The sequence below is a fragment of the Gobio gobio genome (genome assembly GCF_949357685.1).
Source record: "Gobio gobio genome assembly, chromosome: 3".
NCBI lineage: Eukaryota > Metazoa > Chordata > Actinopteri > Cypriniformes > Gobionidae > Gobio > Gobio gobio.
In genome coordinates this window covers 9,119,808-9,133,059 of record NC_137099.1, presented here as the reverse complement: position 1 = coordinate 9,133,059, position 13,252 = coordinate 9,119,808, and positions in this window count along the sequence as shown.

Sequence of the window (13,252 nt, the reverse complement as noted above, 5' to 3'; positions counted from 1 at the left end):
TAGTATTTGCATGTGCGCTTTATAAACACGGGGGCGGTACTGCCTACGTCTAGTGTGACGATTTTTTGACGTGATTGTGCAAGCAGACCAGCGCAAGATGTAGCCTGGCTCCGCCCACCTACGTACTTCCGCTCAATTTTTCAGTACTCCGTCTGGGATTGCGGTATGTTCTCTGGTTTTCTCCGATCAAATTTTAACCAGTCCAATCAGCGAACAGAGCTGAGAACGATGGCGTTGATGTCGTGCGCTAGTTTGAGATGACATACGTCACGACTAAACGTTAGCGATTGGTTATGGCAGATCCAGAGTGTCTCTGGGCAGATCCAATAGTTTTAAACTTCAACAGAGTACCCGCTTTCAAGGAAGTTAACACTTGTCAATGGAGAGTGGCCAGACTCTCTGTACAAATGAAATGTACGAGAGTCTGGTAGGACCAGGCTATGCAACATGAGCAATTTAGGTTAAAAAGTATATTCATTTTTTCTTTTTTTTTTTAAATGACGAACATTTTGCTAGATAAGACCCATTCCTCGTCTGTGATCACACAGAGCCTCTGAAGCCCTTTGAAACTGCATTGATTTGGACCTTCAACATTTTGGTTGCCATGGAAGTCAATGGTGTGGAGAAAAATCCTGGAATGTTTTCCTCAAAAAACGTAATTTCTATTCGACTGAAGATCTTGGATGAGATGGGGGAGAGTAAAATATCATGACATTTTCATTTTGAAGTGAACTAATCCTTTAAGTGTAAACTGAATGCAATGCTTTCGGACACTTGCTCCATTGTTCGTGAATCAGTTTATCACGTTCACAAATTCGGGCACTGGTAAGGACCCTAACCTACTATATGTTGGGACACTGATGGCTCTATTTTTGGCGACATGACAACGTCCTCGATGTACAATGTCTCTACTGGTATTTATGAACAACAGCAGCACAGATATCGTTCTGACACTATTTGTTTATGTTATTTAAAAGTGTATTATGGTAAATACTTTGACTGTCACACAACGGAGCAGTCGTGGCCTAAAGGTTCAGAGAGTCAGACTTGTAACCTGAAGGTCAGCAGGAAATGACTGAGGTGCCCGGGCGCCGCGGTGAATGGCTGCCCTCTGCTCCGGGTGTGGGTGTCCACGGTTTGCAGTGTGTGTTCACTCACTGCTCCTAATGTGTGTGTGCACTAACTTGGATGGGATAAATGCAGAGGACAAATTCCAAGTATAGGTTGCCATACTTGGCCTTCACTTCACTTATCCCTGCAACATTTCAGCTGTAAATGTATTATGAATGTTCACTAGATTATGTTCACTGTATAGCAGTGTGTGTTTATGCTTAAATATAATTAAACATACATCTCATGAGATATGTTTCACACTTCAGAATTTCTGTTAAGTTAACATAGTGAGAATCGATTCCTGGTTTTCAGGGTGCATTGTGGGACTTTTTTGGGAGCAAACGTTTCAGTGCACTGGAAGGATTTTGAGATTGAGACTTCCTGATCAGTGCCCTGACTACTGAACTAGGGAGCTGATTAAGACGCAACCTTAGTCGCATGTTGATTGCAATTAAATTAAAATGTATTATAGTATTATTATGTATTAAATGCAATTAGCTGAATTTAGAATTTTTTTGACCTACTTAGGACTTAAGTGCATCCTTTTATGTATAATTTCATAATTACTTCTTTATAATTTTGTATTTATAAAAATAAGTATAGTTCTTTAAAGCATGTCTTTAAAACATAATTAAAACAAAATTATTTAAAATAAAGTTTTAATATGTGACCCTGGACCATAAGTCGCACATGTATATTTGTGGCAATAGCCAACAATTGTATGGGTCAAAATTATCGCTTTTTCTTTTGTGCCGAAAATCATAAGGATATTTAGTAAAGATCATGTTCCATGAAGATATTTTGTAATTTTCCTACTGTAAATATATAAAACGTGTATTATTATTAGTAATATGCATTGCTAAGGACTTCATTTACATAACTTTAAATATTTTTTCAATATTTAGATTTTTTTGCATCCTCAGATTCCGGATTTTCAAATAGATGTATCTCGGCCAAATATTGTCCTATATCCTAACAAACAGTTCAATGGGAAGCTTATTTATTCACATATGACATTAATACAAAGTTCACTTTTAATAAGTGTACTTAAGTATGTTAAGAATAATGTGCTGAATTCAGAACCACATACTTGTATACTACTTGTACTACATTTCCCATACCATATGGCAGAAATAATAAGAGTATGGTAGTATGCGGTTCTGAATTCAGCAAGAGTCATGAAATTGTACTTTATTTGATTAATATTTTATTATCTGCAAGTACAGTTTTCTTTTTATAAATATAATTGTATAAAACACAGTCATAATCAAGTTTTCCAGGTAAGAATCACTTTTACTATATGGTTTACCTTTCCATACTTATATATACACTCACCTAATGGATTATTAGGAACACCTGTTCAATTTCTCATTAATGCAATTATCTAATCAACCAATCACATGGCAGTTGCTTCAATGCATTTAGGGGTGTGGTCCTGGTCAAGGCAATCTCCTGAACTCCAAACTGAATGTCAGAATGGGAAAGAAAGGTGATTTAAGCAATTTTGAGCGTGGCATGGTTGTTGTTGCCAGAAGGGCCGGTCTGAGTATTTCACAATCTGCTCAGTTACTGGGATTTTCACACACAACCATTTCTAGGGTTTACAAAGAATGGTGTGAAAAGGGAAAAACATCCAGTATGCGGCAGTCCTGTGGGCGAAAATGCCTTGAGGTCAGAGGAGAATGGGCCGACTGATTCAAGCTGATAGAAGAGCAACTTTGACTAAAATAACCACTCGTTACAACCGAGGTATGCAGCAAAGCATTTGTGAAGCCACAACACGCACAACCTTGAGGCGGATGGGCTACAACAGCAGAAGACCCCACCGGGTACTACTCATCTCCACTACAAATAGGAAAAAGAGGCTACAATTTGCACGAGCTCACCAAAATTGGACAGTTGAAGACTGGAAAATGTTGCCTGGTCTGAGTCTCGATTTCTGTTGAGATATTCAGATGGTAGAGTCAGAATTTGGCGTAAACAGAATGAGAACATGGATCCATCATGCCTTGTTACTACTGTGCAGGCTGCTGGTGGTGGTGTAATGGTGTGGGGGATGTTTTCTGGCACACTTTAGGCTCCTTAGTGTCAATTGGGCATCGTTGAAATGCCACGGCCTACCTGAGCATTGTTTCTGACCATGTCCATCCCTTTATGACCACCATGTACCCATCCTCTGATGTCTACTTCCAGCAGAATAATGCACCATGTAACAAAGCTCGGATCATTTCAAATTGGTTTCTTGAACATGACAATGAGTTCACTGTACTAAAATGGCCTCCACAGTCACCAGATCTCAACCCAATAGAGCATCTTTGGGATGTGGTGGAACGGGAGCTTCGTGCCCTGGATGTGCATCCCACAAATCTCCATCAACTGCAAGATGCTATCCTATCAAAAGGGGGTGTATATATATATATATATTTATAAATTATAACATTTTACACAATACCATCTTAGAGCACACGGGCAGGATTTTATTAAACTATTTATACTCACTGGTCAAATTGCTTTCTTCAATTTACATTTACATTTACATTTATGCATTTGGCAGACGCTTTTATCCAAAGCGACTTACATTGCATTCAAGGTACACATTTTACATTTTGTCAATTCTTGCTTTCCCTGGGAATCGAACCCATGACCTTGGCGTTGCTAGCGCCATGCTCTACTGTTTGAGCTATAGCTTTTTCAATTTAAGATTGAAATACTTTCATAGGCTAATGTAATATAAGATTTCAACAATCCAATTAAGCAAAACAGCCAAAAGGCACATGCTACTTCACCGTACATGATAAACATTTCCATTTCCACTCAGTAGTAGATTTACACATTCAATTACTTTGCCGGTCTCCACATGTATAGAACGAGTTTGAATTAACAGTAAAAGAGATCTATTTGCCATCAAGCAGCCCATCATCACAACGTTAACAACTAGCGGTTTCATTAACGCCCCAGTAAGAACATCACAGGATTCTGGCATAACAATATAGGTAATTTCCTCTCACAGCAGTTTGCAATTAAAAACGATTGTAATTATGATTATTATCATTTGTCAGTAATATCGCTGGAGTAGGCAGTTACTATGTCTTGTCAGCAGAAGCTGTTTCCGGGGATATCACTGGGGTATGCAAGAATATGTTCATCTGAAAAGTTAAACTTTTAATTCTTCTGATAAAATCAAGGAATAATTTGATCAGTATTTTTTTTATTTTGCTATTATTCACTCTTATCATTCTTAGCATTACTTTGAAATATAAAAATGAAACTGCATGTCAGAATGTCCGAGCATTTGTTTTCCCTACAATAATAATTGTTATTGCTAAGTTTCAAAAAGGACAGCATTTATTTGTCAATCAAAAATGGCTTAAATTTTGGTCTGTTATTCACACAAAGTTATCATATATGGCTGCAGAAGACTCGAACATTAGTGCACAAGTCATATGGACTTAATTTGTTATATTTTTGTCAAATGTGAAGTTTAGCAGTGTAAATCACATGCACTTTCATTGCACTGTAAAAAAAAAGATAAATAAGTTGCCATTGCTTTACCTCATCAAACTTTTTTATTATAAGTTACACAAGGTTCAACTCATTTTAAAGTAAGTTTAATGTAATTTAAGTTAGTTGCAATTACTTAAACATCCAAGTAGATTGCACTTAAAAATTTAAGGCAGTGTTTATAACATCTTGTTTTGTGCTTCATGGAATAAAGTAAAATGACCTTAAAATAGACCAAGTATTCATCTTTTAGTGAACTATTCAATTAAAGCTCACACATGTAAGCCATTCTAAAGGTACAAGGAAGGTCTTCAACACGGTTCTCTATTAATAGGCATTTATGCTGGTTTCCAGGTGGACAAAATCAATTCATTTTTGAAGTAGGGGAGTCCCTGAGAAAATAAAGCTCTTTCCTGTTGAATGCCTCTTTCAAAAGAGAGTATAGCAGAGCTTCCCAATCAGCCTCACAGGTGCAAGAGCCTAGTGGGGTCAAAGGGCATGGGATAGCGGTCTCATTTGGCACACAAGAAGTCGGCAGCCATTATAAAACTGTTGACCCTGCGGTGTTCCTGCTAATAATGTGCTGTATGAAAGTGGAGGTATCCTGCAGTGGCTTCCTGGCCCTTCCTGCTTGGAAAGGCATTGTGGAATGAAAGGGCGGGGAGGTGGTAATGAAGTCTTTCACTCTCATAAGAGAATAGTGGGCATGAATACATATATTCTACTCAGAGTCTGACAAGAGAGTCCTTCTGCTGTTCCCGAGGGTGTAAACCTACGTTTCACATGAGCCAGTTGCTTATGGTCACCATGTTTCTTACATTTACAAAATAAACTCTCTTAAAACACCATTCATAGTTTATTTAACAAACAAATGCCATGCTATTCTGTGCTTGATAACATTCTGCGGTGGGAATGACATTCATGGCTAGCATTTTATCCTAAATACACTCAATGGGGATAAAATTGGGGTTCTATTTAGAACCCTAGGGTTCTTCAAGATCCGTTGATGCCAAAAACGTTCTATATAAGGAGAAATGTCTTAAATGATTGCATAATGCTTTCATGTTTAATGGGTTATTTCAGTTTTTTCTAGTGATAAAGTATGTTTAGGAACTGTTTAAATCATCAAATTGAATTAATCCAAACTAAATCCATTAAATGATCCCATTGGAACCCCTACATGTTCTCGTCTGACAGAACTCTTATAAAGAACCATTTCTTCTAAGAGTGTACTTGCAATTAATATCTTGGAAACACTTTATTTTAAGGTGACATAGTTACACGTTACTGCATGTACTTACTATAGTAATAACAGTAAATGATGCATAATTACAAGTAACTAACTCTAAACCACATCCTAACTGAAAACTCTATAAAGTACATGTTAGTGTTGTAGTACTCCAGACCTGTCTAATTATATTTATATTAAGTAATTTATTATAAATTATAAGTCCTTTTTCAGGTGGTAATGTGGATCGCTATGAATTTAAGGAGTGCTGGTCTGGTCTTGATCTTTACTCAGTCTCGTCCTGCCTTGGTCTTGGTCTTGTCTTGGTCTCAACCCCTCAAAGTCTTGGTCTTGTCTTGGTCTCAACACACATTGGTCTTGGTTTCAACTTGGTCTAGGATTAGGTGGTCTTGACTACAACACTAGTACATGTTACTCAGTACTTATTTGAGTAAGTTCAATGTACCTATGTCACCTTAAAATGTGTAATCAATATCTTAAAAAAAAAAAAAAACTTTTTGCACAATTTGACAAAATTACAACTGATGACACAATAAAACAGTAATAACGGTAAAAACAGTTGTTACGTGTCTCCTTGGTACACAAGTGCTCACATCACAAAAAGATTAGATTTCGGTCAGATTAGATTATGACATTTAAAAACGAATCATTTTGTATATTTTTAAAACTGAAAACTGAGTCTGCAAAACAATAAAACATAAAAGTCTTGGTTTTAAATGGACTTTCATATCAGAAAAAGCAGAAATAGAAGTTGGTCATAAAGGTGCCTGCAGTTGAAGAATCAACCATTTACGAACTCCATGATCAAAGACAACAATGGATATTTTTATCCAAACACGTTTGGTCCATCAGAACTAGACATTTGATATCAGAACTAAACATGCAATCTGCAAAATGATGTACCTGCACTGCAGTAGACAAAATGTATGCTTTTTCCAGCAGACATCAGCTCTTCACTTCCATTTGGACACTGTCCAATCCTGTTAAGGCCTTGAATTGTTGTTTTCCTGAGCAATCAGAGAATTGCAGGAAACGCTCGGTAGAAGCACTAAATTCTGCTCCCTGATCACCGGTACTCTGTGATGTCTATACCTCAAATATACCTCTTATGTTGACAAAGTGGTTAGAAAAGCTCTTGGTATATAATCATCTGAAAGACAGCATACAATATATGGATATCTATATGTAGGTTGTGGGGCAAAATGTATAACGAAATGCCCCAGGTTTGTATTCGTGACAGCTTCAATGGATATCTAGAAATCAGAGATCATATTCTACATTCTTTCCACTATATGATAACACCTATCTTTATATAATATCTTCACTTATCCCCTACTTAAGCTCTTAAAACCTCTTATCTGTCAATGGTTTATCTGTTTTACATCCTTCAGAGCACATGTGTGGGATGCATTGCAAGTCACATTGATTTCATCTCGGCCTAAGTCCCGTGACAGATTCAAAAGCTTAGGTTGAAAAACCAGCTCACATGACCTCGGCTCTCCATGAAAGACCACCAGGACTTTAGGAGGAGACCCTTAGCTTTGAAGAAACCCTAGGTTGCCCCCAATTTCCCTCCTGAAAGTCCTTGGCCTTTGTCCTTCCTTGTTAACCAAGGCTACAAAAGTGGCCCTGACCAATGAAGCACCTCACAGTGTGTTTGTAATTCAGAGCTAGAATAAAGGCCTGTAGAAAATGAAAGTGAAGGTCTTTGAATGAAGAGTCTCTTAAGACCTTGAATTTCAAAACTGGAAAGTGTAAAAAATCTCGGTAAAACAGGAGATAAGGGTCAAGATTCACTCTACGCATAGACAGATGAAGTTACTCTGTTAAAATATCTATTACAAATCCAATTATTTTAAAAGAAACATTTCATCCGTAAAGGAGGATCATCGATTGCTTTAATCGTGTTTTTATTGTGCTTTTGTGTCCTTTTTGTGCATCCTGGACATTGTTCAAAATTTCTCGTTTTGAGTTTCACAGATTAAATCAATATTTTTATTTAGCAAGGATGCATTAAATTGATCAAAAATGTCATAAATACACTTTTTCACGTTTCCACAAAAACATTAAACAGAACAACTGTTTTCAACTTTGACAATAATGTTTCTCGAGTATCAAATCAGCATATTGGAATGATTTCTGAAGGATCTCGTGACACTGAAGACTGGAGTAATGATGCTGAAATGAATTATACTTTAAAACATATTAACATTGTGTTACGGACTACTCCAAGACAGCCTTTTTGGGATAATCCAGAATCGTAATCCATATAAAGCAAAGGGTCAAAACACGGGCAAACAATCCAAATAAGCAACAGGGCAGAAAACACAGGCAAAAAGGGTAATCCAGAATATAGTGATGGGAGATTTCGAAACACTGCTTCATGAAGCTTCGCACCCTTTACGAATCAGTGGTTTGGAGCGCTTATCAAACTGCCAAAGTCACATGATTTCAGAAAATGAGGATTCGTTACGTCATAAACCTTTTGAAATTTCAATGGTTCACCGCTGGAGGACAATCTCTGTGAACCCATGAATCATACGGATTCACTAAGAACCATTGAACAAGTCTCTATGAGTTTTACCCAATCTCTGATCAGTTTTATATATTTGTACGTTTTAATAAGACATTAGTGTGATTAAAAGGAATAATAGTAGTCAATAGTTTCTTATTGACCTGTTTAGCTGATCAATCCATGAAACAAACAAAACAAGCCTTGAAAATGTATAAAAGAACACATTATGCATATACTTGATATTTATTTGAACCTTATTAGATGATTAGTTAATTGCATTTGAAATTTTTTACTTTAAATAATACATTTGCAATTGGTTTATAAAAGGTGTTTTTATGCATGTTTGGCTTGAGTTTTTGTTGCATTTCCCTGTTTTGACCAGTAGGGGTTTTGAACGCTTCAAAACAGTGAACCATTTTGTGAAGCAATTGGTTCAACTGATTCAAATGTCTGAAAAGCAACCAGAGAAACAAAAAAAAAACAAGACACAGGAAACCAAGATAACGCTCATAACTGCAGTGTAACAACATACAAGACTTTGCAAAGAGTGAGTGAAAACACGTCTTATGCTGTGTTCCAGGCAGGTTTTTGAGCCCATAAATTACAACTTCAAACCACGACTCACGACTTTGTAGCGTTCCAGGCAAAGTCACGCCAAACTGCCGGAGCGCAAGGAATTGTGTGGTAGCTAGATGTGAACAGAGCATGGCAGACCGGTCGGGGCTTATGCTAATTTACAATCATTTCTATTGCCTTACTTGCTTATTTGAGGGAAACGGAGGAGAAAAAATGGCTCACATGGAAAGAGAAGCTGTTACCTTTTATTTAACGTTATTTGTATATTCCCACTGCCTCCGTAGGGGGCACAGCTTTCCAGTGCACTTTCACGAGTAGAAGGTTGGAAAAACACGGGTTACGGGTTGCCTGGAACGCAGCATTATATAGGTAAAGTAATGAGACACAGCTGAATGTAATCAAGTATAATGAGATAATCCTGGCAGTGGGTTATGGGAAATGTAGTCCATGATAAGATAGCACAAGAGATGTGATGCGTTCCAGTTGGTTTTTATTATGGCCGAACCTTTGCAATGGGCTGAACTGGAACGTCCTAAGCCCTTGATCACTTGGAATCCACTATGGAGTTGATTTATTATCTATTTTTTCCCCTTGCGAAATTGTTTAATGCAGCATTCTATATCTATATAGGTGTGTTTGGGTTGTTTTAAATATTAATAAATATTAAAATAATTAAAATATCATAGAGTTGTTTGTGGTGGGGTAAATTAAACGCAATAAGCGCTGACGTCACAATCGTGTTGTATTGTCGTATATGAAGCTGCCTGACGTGTACATATAAAGTAGACTCGCTCCCTCGGTCAAAGGGAGCGAGGGTCTGTCCATATAAACTTCTCCCGTCCACTTCACGAAGTGGAACGCACTTCAAAAAGGGCTGCAGGGATTCCCCCGAGGGGAAGTGCTTAGGGAAGTTTGCAAGTGCGTGTCTAAAAATGGAGTGAAACGCAGCCTTGAAGTGGAGATCTAGGGCACTCCAGCTGGTGGATGTGGCAGAAAACAGTCATTTTAAATTGTAAATACCTTTATAATGCAGTATACATAAGGGCTTTAAAGGGATAGTTCACCCAAAAATGAAAATTCTGACACTAGTTATTCCAAACCTGTATGAGTTTCTTTGTTCTGCTGAAAACAAAAGAAGATCTTTTGAAGAATGTTTGCAACAAAGCAGATAGAGCAACCATTGACTACCATAGTATTTATTTCCCTACTATGGTAGTCAATGGTTGCTCTCTCTGCTTGGTTCCCAACATTCTTCAAAATATCTTATCTTGTGTTCAGGAGAACAAAGAAACTTTGGAACAACTTGAGAGTGAGTAAATGATGACAGAATTTTCATTTTTGGGTGAACTATCCCTTTAAGTAAAGTGTTACTGAGACTTTTTTCAAAAATATATAAAAAAATCTTATACCGACCCAAAACTTTTCAACGGTAGTAGTGCACGTTTCATTGAAATATATCAGAGATCTCATCAAAACAAGTGAATGGGCTTGTATGCTAGCGGCAATGTAGCTCAGCTTGTCCCTGAGCGCTTGAACTAGCACTAACCCCATGTTTCAAACATCCGCGGTGTTCCCTATAGGGTAAGAGAGTGAATGAGATCGGGTTAGACCCAATCCTTTCCCGTAATGGCCACCATATGGCTAATAAAACGGAGTTCTCTGTAGCGTGTTATCCTGTGGTTAAAGCAAAGCTCAGGCTTAGTCCCGACCCTCGCTTTGTGCAAACAAATGGTTAAATAACCCTAAAAGGGAACAACGCGGCACAAATGGGCACCTCAACACAAAGATAGGGCACAGAACCCTGCGGTTCACATGCAAATGACCAAAAGTCTCCGCTGCAAGCGTACTAGCACAATACAGTGATTATGAGGGGAAGATAAAAAAGCAGACAGACTTAGCCTCAAGCTCACAATGAGCCAGTGAACTTAACCGACACCATCCAGCTCTAGCATTTCCCTGGTGAAGCTTCTTTCTTTATATTTTTGTCTTCATTTTGTTCATAGCCCTAGGAACACATTGTGAAATCTCATACCGTGGCTTCATTTTTTTGCCCCTTTCGTCTTGCCGCTAGAATGCATCCCTGAACCATACAATTAGAAAAGAGTAGAATTTGCTGCTGAATGATGAATTATGCACCTCGCATATAGACAAGAGGAAGCCAGAATCTGATAATAACAGGAGTTTGCATTATCAAGAGAGTTCCTCCTAACTAAAAATCTATTCTGATAACAGAGGAGCTGTCACCATATAGAGTCTAAAACAAAATGAAAATCCATAGTCTGCAACATGATCATGTCTTATGCCATTTTTATTTATTGATGTACCCTGACTGGAGTACTTTATATTACCGCTGATGTTTTTATCTTCACCACATATATAATAAGAACAGCTTTCGTCCCCAGAGTGAAATAGTCCTAACATGATTCAGCACAAGCCAAGGGCCTTTATAATGCAGCACCTCCACCTAGTGACCATCAGGGGGCGCCATAACACTCTTGCCCGCTCAGTCTCTCCGGTCTTGAGGAACGTGTTTTGCTTGGAAATGTGCGTGTTTTCAAGGGGGAGAGAGAAAATGACTGTGAAAACTACCATGTTGTTTATTTTAGAGGAAAGTATTCTTACAGTGCCTGGAAAAGACTGAATGGTCTCAGACAAGGGGGGGGGGGGGGGGGGGGGGGGGGCGCTGATCAATATCCAATCAGAGGGCGGGGGAAGAGGTGTTTGTGCGCTGCAGACAAACACATAAAACTCTGCCGCCCATCCACAGATCACAGAGTGAGTATGAGGAGAACAACAGAGATATTAGGATTCGATAAACCCAATCCTTACTTCTAAATCCACTCTGTGTGTATTAGTGAGAAACCAGAACATGATGTGCAGTTCATGACATTTCAGCTTCATATTATCGACTGTGACCTCCATTTCATATCAACACAAAGTCAAAATTGACCCTGTTTACTTTCTTACTGTGAACGATTGATCGAAGTTATTGTAAAAAACAAAAAAAAACAAATAACCCTTCTGAAAAGTGTAATAATTTGCTCAACTTTGCTTGGTTTTGGCTGATGTCATCAAGCCCATATTCTTCTGAATTATTTTGAGACATACTTTGATATAAGCTGACGAGGTTTTTGGTTTTAAAGGGAATTAATACTTTTATTCAGAATGGGTACATTAAATAGATCAAAAGTGACAGTAAAACATTTAAAAGGATTTGTATTTCAAATAAATACTGTTCTACTTTCTATTCATCAAAGAATTCTGAAAAAAAATCACTGTTTCCACCAAAATATTAAAGGTTCACGCCACTATTTTTGAAAATAGGCTCATTTTCCAACTCCCCTAGAGTTATACAGTTGAGTTTTACCGTTTTCAAATCCATCATTCAAGGAACTTTGCTACAGTACCATGGGATGCAGCGGGCGCAATGATATTACGCAGCGCCTGAAAATAGGCTAATTTCCATCAACATAACCAACGTGACAACCTGCTTGCACAGGGAGCGTGCTGGGGACTATTTGGGGATCTGGGGATGTAATATCATTGAGCCTGCTGTACCCATGGTATGGCAGGAAAGTTCCTTGATCATTACGCAGGAATGAGAATATAGTTCCTAGCCATATCGGTCTAGAGAATCGCAAATTTTCATTTTCCGTAGGTCTTAGTACACGATGTAACTACAGAAGAGCCAAGTTTTAAATATAGGAAAAAATATTGGTTATTTTTTTAGCAAGATGCTAATGGTCTAATCAGATTCAATGATCTATGCAAAGTGTAACGGAGGCCAGCTAGTAGTTGCTGTGCGTGTAAACCTCACTCCTCTGATCTCAAGAGATGCTCTAGCGACTGACGCTAGGGGTTGCAGCTTTTAGCCTCCTTGTTAGAGCATCCGACTCTCATGACGGCGGACCTGGGTTCGAGTCCCACTTGGAGTGGGGCAGTTCAAACAGGAGGCGTTTCATTGGTGCCGTGACCCAGATGGGAGTGAGGTTTAGGGGGGTAAGTGTAACGGAGGCCAGCTAGTAGTTTCTGTGCGAGTAAACCTCACTCCTCTGATCTCAAGAGATGCTCTAGCGACTGACGCTAGGGGTTGCAGCCCTTAGCCTCCTTGTTAGAGCATCCGACTCTCATGGCGGCGGACCTGGGTTCGAGTCCCACTTGGAGTGGGGCAGTTCAAACAGGAGGCGTTTCATTGGTGCCGTGACCCAGATGGGAGTGAGGTTTAGGGGGGTAAGTGTAACAGAGGCCAGCTAGTAGTTTCTGTGCGAGTAAACCTCACTCCTCTGATCTCAAGAGAT